At 37.7% G+C, this 16,145-nt stretch overlaps 1 protein-coding gene across 1 annotated transcript in view; it reads right to left on the bottom strand.

Moving 5' to 3' along the window:
- Nucleotides 1-16,145, bottom strand: part of GLRX2 (glutaredoxin 2) — a 28,495-nt gene that overhangs the window by 7,345 nt on the left and 5,005 nt on the right. The gene's annotated exons all lie outside the window — the stretch shown is intronic.

The following is a 16,145-nucleotide window of genomic DNA, read 5'->3' as shown; positions in this document are numbered from 1 at the left end:
TGTGTGTCACTATATAAAATGAGGAGGGTAGATCTTTGTATTTATTTACTGAGGACATTGAAATCTATTTGTTAAGGCCAAATGACAAATATGGTATTTTTAAAATTCTAAACAATTATTAGAACAATCCAGACCTTTTTTGATCCTTCATATTCAACTAGCTAAGTTTAAGATTCATGTTACCAAGTTACAAAATTAGAATATCTGTTTCTGACGGGTTTTTTTCCCCCTATTTTCAAGTGAGTTGTTTCACTACTTGAAAAAAGGGTGAAAGTTTGTTGCAAAAACAGATATTCCCAAAAGATGTGAAGTCATTCTTCATAAATCCAAAATTAACTTTGAAATTTAAGAGATGTTATCTATTGTATTGTGGGGTTTTGTTTTGTTTTGAATCAAAGATAGCTATTTAGGAAATTTACTCTGTTATTTTTGTTTTGAAATAAAATTTTACCTTATTGTTGCAAACTGTTTTACAAAATAAAGGCTATTATGAAGTGAAACAATCATGTCACAATTTAATTTTCATATAGTACGGCCTATGTTAAGCACAGAATTCACTGGACAGATTTTTAAAAAGGGATCCCCAAAGAAAGTACTTTAAACAAAAGTGTTATGTCTGAATTAAGCATAATCATAACCTTCAATTTCTTTGTGCTTCATTGGGTAGCTACAGAAGTGATGATTCTTGGTCATAATTGTGATGTCTATGATAGTACATTAAGAAGTATGCTATGCCTACTGTTCACTTAAATGTATGGTGTGGACATAATGGGGGATGGCCAGTATAGGTAGATCAAGAATAAATGATTATATACAGCCTTATGAGTTCTATACTGTTTTACATGACTGAACGTGATATCAATTTAAAAAACTGACAAATTTTTAGACATTCTTTCAACTTGTTTTTTATTGCTTAAATTGTCAAGTAAAGCTCATACTTTTTTTTTTTTTTTAACCTCAAAACAGGTTTATCCCCTGCCTAGGGTTGAAAGCTACTGTTAAAAAACAAAATTCAGCTGAATAAATTTGAAGCTCTAACTGGCTTTATTCAATGATTCATAAATTGGGCAGCATCTCATCTAGCAAATAGAAAGGAACTCTAAGATGCTGTACAAAATGGAAGGCTTTAAAAGAGGGGAGGTGGGATGAGGAAATCATAAACAAATGAAAGGATTATTTTAGGCAATGTCACCTATTTTTGGGGAAGAAAGAGGTCTATCCAGCAGATTACCTCACTAGTTCTCACCAGGAAATTCCCAACTGACCTATTAAGATTATATTCCTGGAAAAGCCTGAAACTGCAATTAGGTTAAGTATTAAGTCTTGGTTTGGTGACAGGGGCTTAGCACAAGTGACTCCATTTTGGACCTGTTGTTTCTTTTTTTAACAGTGCTAAGATCAGTAAATTATGAGATCTTCTACTTGAAAGGGCCCTTATGGGAGGTCCTCTACACTAGGTCCAACCTGTGAACCTTAGCCACCTGAAAACCTTCATAAATTCTCCCTCCAAAGAAACTTTTCTAAAAAGAGCATGACTGTGAACATTCAAGGGTCAGCTGTTGTATTTGTATCCTAAGGCTGCTGTAATAAATTACCACAAATTTGAAAGAACAGAACTTTTTCTCCTAGTTCTGAAAACTAGAGATCCAAAATCTGGCAGGGCCATGTTCCTTCCAGAGGCTACTATAAAGGAGAATTCATTTTCTTCCTCTTCCACCTGCTGGTGGCTCCAGGTGTTCCTTGGCTTCTTTGACTTGTGGCCACATCACTTCATTCTCCGCCCATATCTCCCCATTGCCTTCTCCTGTCTCTGATGATGAGATTTAGTCCACACCTGGGTAATCCAGGATGCTCTCATCTCAAGGTCCGTCACTAAATTATATCTGCAAAGAATCAGTTTTCCAAATAAGGTAACATTCACAAGTTCCAGGGATTTCATCTGGATTTTTTAAGGTACCATTTTTTAACCTATCACAACAATACTTAGAACAGCCTGGAGAAAGCCTGATATTTCATTAAAGTTTTAGGTATTTTGTTAAAAATTCTGTGAATGTTGTGTTATATTCATTTTCTGTTTTTATTTTACTGTATTACTTCATTCATCCTTTACTATGTCAGTCACAGGATACAGACAAGGTCCCTGCCTGTAAGAGATAAAACTCTATCTTTTCTCTAATTTTTGAACTTGGTATAAAATTCATGGTTCATAAAGATGTGTCATATTTTTACAGCATCACTGTTAAATACCCCCATCTGAAAAGGTAAAAACAAATTCATGTGTGCCTATGCATTGTTTTAGACTAAACAATGTCTCTCCCTTATGTCTGTTTCCCAAATATACTGCAGCTATAATTAAAATCACATTAGTTTAAAACTATTACTGAAGGGGCACCTGGGTGGCTCTGTCGGTTGGGCATCCAACTCTTGGTTTCTGCTCAGGTCATAATCTCATGGGTTGTGGTATCTAGTCCTGCTTTGAGCTTCACACTCGGTGGGGAGACTACCCCACTCAGTGGGGAGTCTGCCCCAATCCCCTTTCTAAAATAAATAAATCTTAAAAAATAATTACTGCAATTTATTATAAGCCTTTTATCATTATAGAGTTTCTCATTCTACAAGTACAAAAGTACAAAAATTACAACATACTATTATTTCACAGGAAGGCTTAAGAAGGTCTGTTTGCTTTTCCAAACAACAACTAATTTTCCAATGCTCTCATAGCAACTGGCTGTTCTACAATTAAATTCCATTCTAACACAAACTACCTGGAGTTAGTACAGACCCCACAGGTTAAGGACTCCATCCTACAAGACTGCCTCTACTGCAACACTAGCCACAAATGGGGTGTCCAGACTACCTGCACTTCTGCCTGGCCAACTACAAATTGGGGTGTTATCATGACCTTCCCTTAGGTTCAATAATTTGCTAGAGAAACTCATTAAACTCGGGAAAATACTATATTACAATTGCAGCTTTATTATGAAAGAGACAGTTCAGGAACAGGCAAATGGAAGAGCTGCATGGGGCAAGGTTGGACAAGGTTAAGTGCAGAACGTCCATACTCTCTTTGGTACACCACCCTCCCAGCAAATCAGTGTGTTTACCAACTCAGAAGCTCCCCCCAAACCTTGTCTTTCAAGAGTTTTCATCAAAGTGTCATTGCTGGGCATGATTGATTAAATCATCTGCCCTTGGTGCTTGAACTCAATAACCAGTGCCTTCCCCTCTCCTGAGACGTGAAGGGTAGGGCATGAGGGGGAGGACTGAAAGTTCCTTAAGCATAGCCAGCCCCTCCTTGAAACTAAGGGACATCAAGAATCACTTCTTTACCATAAACACAGGTACAAGGGAAAGAGACTTGCTATGAATGATAAGACACTACAATCCCTAAGGAAATTCCAAAAGTTTTAGGAGCCAGGGACTGAAAAACCAAGTATAGTGTGTCTGGCTGACTCAGTTGGTGCAGCGTGCAGCTCTTGATCTGTGGGGTTGTGAGTTCAAAGCTCCACACTGGGTGTAGAGATGACTTAAAAATTAAATCTTTAAAAAAATTTTTTTAATTAAAAAAAAATTTAAAAACCCAAATATATATTTTTTATCATACCACAAGGACCTATCTGGTCTTTTTATAGAAACGAAGGGATAAAAGCAGTAACAAATGGAGGTGTCTGATGTTATTTGAAGTTCTTATACTCAGGAGCCATAAAGTTCAGTTTCCTCATTCAAGAATGAAAGGAATAAAAAATACCTTTGTTGCACAGAATATCCGCCAAAATAGTAAAAATTTCCTGGAAAGGATTATTTAAGGATTAATTCAGATTTTTTAAAAGATTTTTTATTTATTTATTTGACAGAGAGAGACAGCCAGCGAGAGAGGGAACACAAGCAGGGGGGAGTGGGAGAGAAAGAAGCAGGCAGAGAAGCCTGATGTGGGGCTCGATCCCAGAACGCTGGGATCATGCCCTGAGCCGAGGCAGACGCTTAATGACTGCGCCACCCAGGCCCCCCTAACTCAGAATCTTTAAGTGTCAAATTGAAATATATTTAAATGCTTCAAGCCCAGCGAACAGGGGAAGGAAAACTAGGTAGTATTATACACCTATATGAAAGAATCGGGAGCAGGATATTCCTGAACTAAGTATGTCCTAAATGTATTTATGAAGGAAATGAAAGATATATCATAGATTAGGGGAACTTCTGTTTAAAAATGTAGTAAGTTTACCCCCTCAGTTTCCTAAAGAATTAGCATCCAGTATGTGCTAATGAAAATATTTATCTAAAAAGCTTTTTATTTTTTGCCAAGCACTATTTCCTTCCTTCTATATCATTTCTATATCCATAAAATGTCTGTTCTTAAGTCTTTGGGTCAATAGACTTGGAATAGTAAGACCAGAAAATATGTTTTCTTTTGAAGTGTTAGCAAATTACGCTTTTAAAGATCTTTGGGCTGTAAGGTCTGGAAGCCTTGCACTAGACAAATTTATGACTAACTCAGAGTGCCATCTGGTGTTGAACACATAGCATTTTGTGATAGATGTTTCCTAACCTTTGCATTCTGAAATTTTGTCTTTTCTATCTCAAAGGTCAATGTTGCTTTGCCCAGTCTTATTTTCTTTTTGTCAAGGGAGGCTAACCTTGTATTTTTATTCTTACTTTTCTTATAAATTGAAAGAGATTCATGGCCTTTTCTGGTTCCACACAAATTTAAAGGCTGTTTGTTCCAGTTCTTTGAAAAATGTCATTGGTATTTTGATCGGGATGGCATTGAAAGTGTAGATTGCTCTGGGTAGCATGGACATTTTAACTATGTTTATTCTTCCGATCCATGAGCATGGAATATTTTTCCATCTTTTTGTGTCTTCTTCAATGTCTTTCAAGAGTGATTTATAGTTTCCAGAATATAGATCCTTTAGGTCTCTGGTTAAGTTAATTTCGAGATAACGCATGATTTTTGGTGCTATTGTAAATGGGATGGATTCCCTAATTTCTCTTTCTTCAGTCTCATTGTTCGTGTATAGAAATGCAACTGATTTCTGAGCATTGATTTTGTATCCCACCACATTACTGAATTGCTCTATAAGTTCTAGTAGTTTGGGGGTGGATTCTTTTGGGTTTTCCATATAGAGTATCATGTCATCTGCAAAGAGAGGAAGTTTGACTTCTTCTTTGCCAATTTGGATACCTTTTATCCCTTTTTGTTGTCTGATTGCTGTTGCAAGGACTTCTAGTACTATGTTGAATAATAATGGTGAGAGTGGACATCCTTGTCGTGTTCCTGATCTTAAGGGAAAGGCTTCGAGCTTTTCCCCATTGAGAATGATATTTGCTGTAGGCTTTTCATAGATGGTTTTTATGAGATTGAGGAATGTACCCTCTATCCCTACACTCTGAAGGGTTTTAATGAGGAAAGGATGCTGTATTTTGTTAAATGCTTTTTCTGCATCTAATGAGAGGATCATATGATTCTTGGCTTTTTTCTTGTTGATAGAATCTATTACACTGATAGATTTGTGAATGTTGAGCCACCCTTGCTGGATTTCAAGTTGTACTACAAAGCTGTGATCACAAAGACAGCATGGTACTGGCACAAAAACAGACACATAGACCAATGGAGCAGAATAGAGAACCCAGAAATGGACCCTTGGCTCTTTGGGCAACTAATCTTTGATAAAGCAGGAAAAAACATCTGGTGGAAAAAAGACAGTCTCTTCAATAAATGGTGCTGGGAAAATTGGACAGCTATATGCAAAAGAATGAAACTTGACCACTCTCACGCACCATACACAAAGATAAACTCCAAATGGATGAAAGAGCTCGATGTGAGACAGGAATCCATCAAAATCCTGGAGGAGAACATAGGCAGCAACCTCTACGACATCGGCCAAAGCAACCTTTTTCATGACAGATCTCCAAAGGCAAGAGAAACAAAAGATAAAATGAACTTGTGGGACTTCATCAAGATAAAAAGCTTCTGCACAGCCAAGGAAACAGTCAAAAAAAACTAAGAGGCAGCCCACGGAATGGGAGAATATATTTGCAAATGACACTACAGATAAAAGACTGGTATCCAAGATCTACAAAGAACTTCTCAAAATCAATACAAAAGAAACAAATAAACAAATCATAAAATGGGCAGAAGATATGAACAGACACTTTTCCAATGATGACATACAAATGGCTAACAGACACATGAAAAAATGTTCAAAATCATTAGCCATCAGGGAAATTCAAATCAAAACCACACTAAGATACCACCTTACGCCAGTTAGAATGGCAAAAATTGACAAGGCAAGAAACAACAATTGCTGGAGAGGATGTGGAGAAAGGGGATCCCTCCTACATTGTTGGTGGGAATGCAAGTTGGTACAGCCACAGTGTGGAGGTCCCTTAAAATGTTAAAAATTGAGGTACCCTATGATCCAGCAATTGCACTACTGGGTATTTACCTCAAAGAGACAGATGTAGTGAAGAGAAGGGCCATATGCACCCCAATGTTCATAGCAGCATTGTCCACAATAGCTAAATCGTGGAAGGAGCCGAGATGCCCTTCAACAGATGACTGGATTAAGAAGATGTGGTCCATATATACAATGGAATATTACTCAGCTATCAAAAAGAATGATTTCTCAACATTTGCTGCAACATGGACGGCACTGGAGGAGATAATGCTAAGTGAGATAAGTCAAGCAGAGAAAGACAATTATCATATGGTTTCTCTCATCTATGGAACATAAGAACTAGGAAGATTGGTAGGAGAAGAAAGGGATAAAGAAAGGGGGGTAATCAGAAGGGGGAATGAAGCATGAGAGACTATGGACTCTGAGAAACAAACTGAGGGCTTCAGAGGGGAGGGGGGTGGGGGAATGGGATAGGCTGGTGATGGGTAGTAAGGAGGGCACGTATTGCATGGTGCACTGGGTGTTATATGCAACTAATGTATCATCGAACTTTACATCAAAAACCGGGGATGTACTGTATGGTGACTAACATAATATAATAAAAAAAATAAATAAATTGAAAGAGAGAATGAATGAGGGAACTATGTTTTCAACTTTACTGGTGAATATAATCATATTTGAGACTAATTATTTACCTAGTAGTATGGAGAGTTTTAAATCTTTATGCAGGTGAATAAAACATGTGTCTTGCAAAATTTAATAGAGACACATAGTGAGTAGGTAAATTCATGTTCATAATTTAGTAACATTATTTGGTTTAGACTAAAGACAGAAATTTCAGTTGTGTTTCAAAAAAAAAAAAAAAGCAATAGTGGTAGTTGTGTCCCACCGAATCTCTAACTCTTTATGATATGACTGATACAGTGTTCCCTCCATGTGTGAGGGAATGATGCAATAGGAGTGCATCTAATCACATTCCCTTAAACCTAATCTAATTCCCCTTTAATCTTAGAGGACTTTCCTGATCAACTTATCTAAAATAATACTTCTACTCTGCTTAATTTTTCTCTGAGACATTTATCACCAACTGACTTTGTACATAGGTATATATGTATTTATTATCTCCTCTGTGCAAATGAAAGCACCAAAAGGCAGAAAATTTGTTTTCTAATGCTAAATTTACTTAAGAAACTGTAGTTTTGGGGGCACCTGGCTGGCAAAGTCTGAAGAGAAAGCAACTCTTGCTCTCAGGGTCATGAGTTTGATCTATACCCATGATGGGTATAGAGATTACAAAAAATAATAATAAAAAATATAAAAAAAAACTGTAGAGTTTTCACTATACTTACAGAAATAAACACAAATTTATACATTTTAAAATTTGTACAATTTAAAATAGTAAAATGTATAAATGCCACAAAATACAGTATAAATAAATTTATACTGGAAATGTAAAGACATTTGGTTAGTACAGTAGGCTGATAATTTTCAGAGGAAAAAAAACCATGATACACTTGACACAATTATAACTGAAAAACAGTCCATACTCGGAAAATACAAATAAATGAAGACTATCCAAATGAGAACAAACAGAGGCTATTTATTAACAGTTTGCTATAGTAAGGGAGTCAGCACTTACAACTTGGCAGAAACTCAAAGGCCGACATGGGAGTGGGAAAGCTTTGTCATGAAGAAAAATAAAAAGAGGTGCTCTGCGTAGAGGTTGTTGCCATGGGGAAGCTGGAGGAAGGCTAAATGGAAGCAGGACATCTTATGTGATGGGACTGGGGAGCACATCTGGCTTTCTCTGGTTAATCCTAAGTCAGAAGTTGAGGCAAAAATTGGGAAGCTGGCAGGCATTAACCAAGTCCTAATTCTTTGGGCTGTTTGCTGCAGAGTTATAGTTTGGGTTCCTGAATTTGGTGCTGCAGAGGTACTGAGTCAGAGTTCTTTTGTCATATGTAGCCTGGCCATTGTTCATTTGTATATTCGGTCTTTCTCACTAAATGATGGGAATTAAAATCTTGTTACTACACTCAATACATTTTTATGTGCCCATCAAATGCCAGGCACTGCAATGAATAATATAGAAATGGTACTAGCATTCATGAAATCTAGGAGAACATCTAAGGGGGCAACCTAGATTAAATTTGAGGATTAGGGAAGGTAAACCTTCTAACTCAAGGTTTTAACGAGAGTAAGAATTAGCTAGACAAGGGGGAGGTGGGAGAGGAACGAGGAAAAAAAGGGAAAGAGGGCTCTAGGCAGTGGAGAAGAAGACAAAAGATATTACATGCTTCCTATTAAAATACTTTTGATATAATCAGATTTGGAATTTAGCCATGTTCTTTATCTTAATGTGCTGGTTAAAAAAACAAGCATGAGTAGTTTCTCTGTTTCTATATTTCAAACTCTGCATTGAAAGATCAATCAAACCAACAAATACAGTTTTGTTAAGTGCCTTACTTTTTCTCCCTCCTTTCTTTTCTTTGTTTGGCAAAGACTATTCATTAGATATTCTTGCTGGTGTGAAAGTTTTGATTGAATTGGGCTTTGCTGCTTCTTCCTGTTGGAAATCCAATACTTCATTCTTTTTTAAAAATTTATTCTTGTGTTACACCAGTAACTAACAAGATAGAGATGAGACTGTCATCTTCCCTCATCCTCACTTCCAACCGATCTCTGATATTTCTTGGAGCATCCTGAAACAATTATCAATAGAGGTACAATTTGTGCTAGGAGACACATATTCTGTGCATTTTCATAGCTCAACTTAGTTCTGGAAAAAAAAGACTGTGATGGTTAATTTTATCTATCAACCTGGGCTAGGGCATGAGATGCCCAGGTATTTGCTCAAAAATTATTCTGGGTGTTTTTGTGAGGGTATTTCTGGATGAGAACAAAATTTATATTGGTAGACTGAGTAAAGCACATTGCCCTCCATAATGTGGGTGGGCCTTGTCCAATCAGTTGAAGGCCTGAATAGAGCAAAAGGCTAACTGTCCCCAAAGTAAGAGAATTCTCCTGCCTGATGGCTTTCTTACTGGAACACTGCATCTTCCCGCATGACAGCATTTGAGCTGGGACATCAGCGATACACATTTTGTACTTGTCAGCCTCCATAATCCCACGAGCTGATTCCTTGTAAGAAAACATACATATATTCTGTTTCTCTGGAGAACCCTAATACAACATTCAACTGTTTTATCAAAGATAAGAACATTGTTCAACTCTTCATTAGCTGTTTGTTCAAAATTACTTATATATTTATGGTTCCCCAAAAACAAAAGTTTAAATTCAATGAGTCTCAAATTCCTTTTCGCTATAAAATTTCTGAACACTGCCAATCACTAATTACAGAAATCAATGAATCAAATCAGAATCCACTCTACAGGGAACTTTTACAGCGCTCAGTCCTTTCATTTTAAAATTTTAAAAAGATTTATGTATTTATTTTAAAGAGAGAGGGAGCATGAGCGGGAGAGCAGAAAAAGAGGGAGAAAAAATCTGAAGCAGACTCCACACTGAGCACATAGCCCAATGCAGGGCTTGACCCCACGATCCTGAGATCTTGACCTGAGCCAAAGCCAGAGTCAGATCTTTAATCAACTGTGCTATTCAGGCGCCTCAGCCCTTTCATTTTAAAGGATGAGAACAGTGTAGTGTGGAGAAGTTGTCTGACCTACTAAAGATCACACACTATCTGGAGGAAGAAAGCAGATTAAAACATCCATGTTCTAATTTCAGTGCAATTTTTTAACAGTATTTTTGAAACCCCTTTGTTTTCCTTTGAAATATATCTTTTTTTCCTTTCTGGGAATCCTCACAAGAGAATATAGGTAGATTTATGGAAGGAAAAGGTTTTCTGAAAAAGGGTTGGAGTCGGGCCGCCTGGTGGGCTCAGTTTGTTGAGCTTCTGACTCTTGGTTTCAGCTCAGGTCATGATCTCCTGATTGTGGGATGAGCCCCCCGGGCTCCGAGATCAGTGGGGAGTCTGCTTCAGATTCTCTCTCCCTCTCCCTTCCCCCCACCCTGCCCTGCTTCATTCTCTCTCTCTCTCTCTCAAATGAAGAAATAAAACCTTTAAAACAAAAAAAAAGGGCAGAGTCAGTATCAAGAGAGGACATATATGAGTGAATGAGAACTCATACAGATTCTTAAGTTCACAAGAAGAAAGATACTGTTAACTTTTAAGGAACCAAATTCTCATGAATTGTCATGGAAATAGTAGCAGTCACATTAGAAGAGCCTGACAAAGGGATTCGTTGTGAAGTTGTGGATGTGGTAGGCCCAACTAACATGGTCAACTGAGGAAAAAGGAGGAAAAATGAGAAAAGGTAAAGGAGAAAGTCCCAAGAATCACTGAGAACTTCTCAGCAGGGCTGTAGATCTGACTTAGAATGAAGGCAACTGGAGCGTAAAGCAGACACGTTTTCTTCCCTTCTCTCCATTAAAGAACAATGAGGTCAATAGGCCTAACACTCTGCCTGGTCCCAAGGAGGTTATCAAAAAGCGCTTTGAAGAGGAGGAAAGAACTTATATTTATTGATTTGTCAGACACTGCATTTGAATGATTTACATATAAAAACTCATTTAGCAAACAACAGCTTACTTGGGAACTACTTCAGATATTTTTTCATTTAATGTCCTTAGCAACCCTATGAAGCAGGTACATTCTTACCTCCATTTTACATATAAAGAATCCAGAGCACCAAAGATTAAGTAGATTCCCTAAAGTAATACGGTAGGTAGATGAGGCTTTTAATCCAAGTAGTCTGATTTCAGAGCCCAGCCTCTCTATAACCACACTATACTGCCTTTCACCACAATATATTTCTTTTTTCTTTTTTTTTTTTTTTACCACAATATATTTCTATCCCTAATTAGTGATGAAATGGAAAAGCAAAAAAATAAAAATTAAAATTAAATTAAAAATAAATAAAAGGCAAATGACACAAACAAGGCTATGCTTATTAGTGACAGATTTGGGATCCGACCACAAGTCTAATTATAATGTCACCAACTTTTCATTGTGCTAAGAGGGCTAAACATAGAACAAAGACCTGTTAAACTATTTGCTGTAAAGCGTGTATCTTTTTTTTTTTTTTAATATTTCATTTACTTATTTCAGAGAGGAAGAGAGACAGCAAGCATGAGTGGGGGAGAGGGAGAGACTCCCCACCGAGAAGAGAGCCCAATTGGAGGCTCCATCCCAGGACCCTGAGATCATGACCTGAGCTGAAGGCAGAAGCTTAACCCACTGAGCCACCCAGGTGCCCCGAGAAAAGCTGTCCTTAATATCCAAGATCTGGATTGGCACCAACAGCTGGGCCAGTATGTTCTGCTATCAAATATACATAATGTGACAGAGCATCAACATCAAATGCATTGGACTGTGAAGAATTAAAACAAAAGACCACTCAGGAATCATGTTTGAACACATACACCAAATAACCACTATAAGTGACTGCTGCTCCTTTGCCAATTACAGTTTTAACTTCACTTTGTTTTTCCCACCGTCTAAATAAGGCAAACTATAGACCTGCTGGCCGAATCTGGGCCTTGGCTGTTCTTGTACAGACTTTCAGTAAGAATGGTTTTAACATTTTTAAGGTTTTTTTTTTTTTTTAAAGGAAAACAAAGAAGAATATGTGAGAGAGACCATATGTAGCCTGCGAAGCCTAAAATATTTTCCATCTGGCCATTTACAGAAAAAGTTCGTCAAACTCTATTCTAGAGAAAATTAGGATATCCAATGACAAAATTACCTTTGCTTTCTGAGAAGATTCAATACAAAGCAAAGCTCCACATCTTTGAATGTTCCCCAAAATTACCTAACACGAACCCAAAATCCTATAATAAGTCCTATCTAACACCCTGTTACAGAGATACTGCACAGACACAAATAATGTATGGTCTTTCTTATAACAAACAGTCAATTAGTCCAACTTTGTTCGACTAATGAATGTGTTAAGAACAATAGTCAGCAAACCCAGAGTCAGCCAAATTCCATATATCACCTGTTTTTGTATGACAGTAAGAATGGTTTTTGTAAATTAAAGGGTTGTTTCAAAACAAACAAATGAAGAATATGTGACAGAGACCACATGTGGCCCACAGACCCTAAGGTATTTACTATTCAGTTCTTTACAGAAAAATTTGCCCAGTCCTTGCCAAGAACTGTGAAGAGTCATATTTTATTGTACTTGCAAACTGACAAGTTAATTTGGAACAGTTTCGTGGATGATGACAAAAAATTATACATGAAATTTCTGGATCAGACATGAAGGGCTTTATTACTGAAAGTAGTAGCCAGAATATCAGCATATTTGCTCTGGTTTCCTGAGCCTCAATTCCCAAAGGGAGATAGTGGAGGGCCAGATGATACCAGCATCTTCAATGGGTGGCTTTAAAGGAGAAGAACGTTGAGCAAGAAGGCTAACAGTCCAGCATTTTTTAGCAAGCAGCGAACATTATAGCATGATGCAATTAAACCAGCTTCCCTCACCTGGGGACTGAGCAGTGGTCATGTTACAGTTACCTTGACGTATTTAGTTGCCTATAGGACTTTCTACAGCAACCGTTCAGGATCAAGAAATGGATAGATAAACCTTATAGTCTGACATCCTTTGTAAAAACACTCAGGAATGTGCAAGACCCATAGTGGACTGCCTCTTCCCCACACGGTGTTCCTGGTGGTCTCTGTTTGAAGGTCATGATGGAAGTGAAGTTTTTACAAGTTTCAGCTGAGACCTTCACTGCCACAGACTGGCACCTTTGCCTCTCTAGTTTGGACATCTGAAATCTCTTGTGCTCACAAGAGACTTCACCTTCGTGAGGGTGAAGGCCCACATGCCTGGAGTCGGTGGGTAAATTTATGCTTAATTGAGCTCCGACATTTTATTGAAGTCCTTCACATTGGGTTTTCTTTTTTCTTTTTTTGTTTCATTTTGTTTCTTTCCTTAGGAATAAAGTCTCCTGGGATCCTTCTGTTATCTGACAGGTATTGTTCCTTAGTGAAACTGTTAGCTAGCCTTCTAACATTTTCTCCTGTGGTCTGTCTGCTTGACTAGTTGTCTGTTAGAGGACAAATCTATAGAAAGAGGAAAGGCAAAGATCTGTCTATTCTTGAGTGGGCCCCAGGGGCAGAGAAGTTCAGGTCTTTAGACCAACTTTACTTCGAGTCTCCATTTTTATTTTTATTTATTTTTATTTTTTAAAGATTTTATTTATTTATTTGACAGAGAGTGACAGCCAGTGAGAGAGGGAACACAAGCAGGGGGAGTGGGAGAGGAAGAAGCAGGCTTCCAGCGGAGGAGCCTGACGTGGGGCTCGATCCCATAATGCTGGGATCACGCCCTGAGCCGAAGGCAGACGCTTAACAACTGAGCCACCCAGGCGCCCCGAGTCTCCATTTTTAAAATTATATAAAAACTTCTTCCTCAGTCTTGTCCTTGTGACCCTGCTTTCTTTAATTTCTTCTGCTTGGAAGCAGGTGTGTCCAACCTGTGTTTGGTGACGGTTAGCCTTTGGCCAACTTCCAGAGATAGGAGGTTGCACAAGTATCATCTTTAGGGAACACTCCAGTTCTCATAGGGACTTCTCAATTGAAAATTGCTGCTTCCATGCCAAAACACTGCTTCCTTAATGTTTTCACACTGTAACATTAACTCATATGCTTTTCTCTCTAACTGGCACAATTGTACCAGAAACATTTGGAATTATACTAGCCACTTTAGCTACTTTTGACAAGAACAAGATTGTTCACTTAGGAGGTGCTTTGGAACAGAAAAAGGAAGAAACCCTGATGAGGAAATTGTCTTCTGTGTGTACAAAAAAATAATTTTTTTATTTAAGGTAGGACACACCCCCTCCTTCATATCCATATTTTGAAGATTAATAAAGTCTGGCTTTTTAAATTGTATGGCTAAATAAAATTGTCAAGGGCCCAAGTTATTCTTTAAATTAACTATAATAAAACTCTTGTGTGTTTGTACATGTTAAAATGGTATTTCTATGTCAAATTCTCTCTTTTCTCTCTGCATAGAAAATATAAATTAGCCTTTTACCGTGGTAACTCCATATTTGTCTGAAGCTGGCTCTTTAACATTCTGTTCTGTTTTTCTGTCTCTTGGAAAATGTAAAGATTAACTGATGGATCAAACAAAAACATTTAGTTATAATGTGCTCATTCTAGAAATATCTAGTCCAGATAAAATAAAAAATCTAAAAGAAAAATAGTTGTCAAATTGTTAGTGCTTATTTTGTATACCCTGAAAAGTATATCTACAGAATAGCCCTTGTTACAGTTATAAGACAAAATGACAAAGCTTTAGTTAGTTCCAAAATAAGAGCTTTTGATATGATTCAGAGTTTTTACATTTTAATTTACTGTGTAAAAATAACGCCAACACAGTATTTTGTTTGTACAGGACTAAGGTTAAATTTTTTATGATTTAAACTTTCTAAACTTCCTATGTTGGTTTTATAAGTTAAATGAATTATCATTGTTTCTATAACATGGCTAAAATTACATATATATGTGATGTACATATATGTAAATCTATAAAATATAAGTATATAAAAATAAAATGTATATTAATTAAATGAAATAATAGATGACTTTTCAAGAGTTAAATTTTATGAAATTTTTATACTACTACAAATAATAAGGATTTAATGTGTTAGCTAAAATTGTAAATTCCAGATCCTTAACTATTTTTAAGACTTCAGACAAATGGTTAACTAATCTTTTGATGCCTGGATGGCTCAGTCAGTTAAGCTGCCAGTCTTGATTTTGGCTCAGGTCATGATCTCAGGGTCCTGGGATGGAGCCCCGCATCAGGTTCTATGTTCAGCAGGGAGTCTACTTCAGGATTCTTTCTCCCTTTGTTCCTCACCCTGCTTGCTCTCACACACACACACACACACACACACACATACACACACACACTATCTCTCTCTCTCTCTCTCTCATATAAATAAATCTTTAAAAAAGAGAGGTATTACTGCTTATCAAGATGTTAAATTTAATATGATGCATACATCTTTATCTCGGTCGCAGTAGTCTTCTCATGTGGTGAAGATGGAAATTTCAAGGCCTCTTGAGGTCTGAACTTCATCACCTGCACAGCACAGCACCACTTCTGCCACAGTCTATTGGTCAGACATCCTGGGGGAGAAGAGGTTCTGCTGGAACAAGCTAGTGCAGGTGCAAGTGAAAGCTTTGAAGACGTAGGCCAGTCCTCTGATGACAGAGAAATGCTAAAGCAGTACTGTACTGGTGATGGCATCTGAATGACCTTAAAACTGAAAGTCGTAGTAAGGACCCTTGCAAAGATGCCACATGCAAATTTTGCTGGTCACACTGGATTTTGCCCATGATAGATGCTATTGTCTTAGGTTTCCTGTATTGTTATCCTGTATGTCAGAAAGTAAAACCTCCTGAGACCGTGGAGTCAGAAAGCATATCTACTGAGAGTGCGAGCTAGAGACTTGTTTGGAGGCCTTGCGAGGCCCTCTTCTAGAATCCTGCCAGGTGTATGCTTCCCCCTTGGAGTCCAGATAGTTGGCCAGACATCCACCCCAGAACTGGGGCCAGTGTCCTTCATCTCCTAGAGCCTTCTCCCAAAGTACCTGCTCATTTTTCTGTGTCTCTGCCAGTGGCCCCTCTCTCCGCTGGCTTCCATTAGCCCCTTTGCGTTTCCAAACTTTGTTTTATGATTACAATCCACATGTCCTAGTGCC

This window comes from Ursus arctos, unplaced genomic scaffold (assembly GCF_023065955.2).
Source record: "Ursus arctos isolate Adak ecotype North America unplaced genomic scaffold, UrsArc2.0 scaffold_2, whole genome shotgun sequence".
Lineage (NCBI taxonomy): Eukaryota > Metazoa > Chordata > Mammalia > Carnivora > Ursidae > Ursus > Ursus arctos.
The sequence above is the reverse complement of the archived record's forward strand: the minus strand, read 5'-3'. Positions and strand labels throughout refer to the sequence as shown.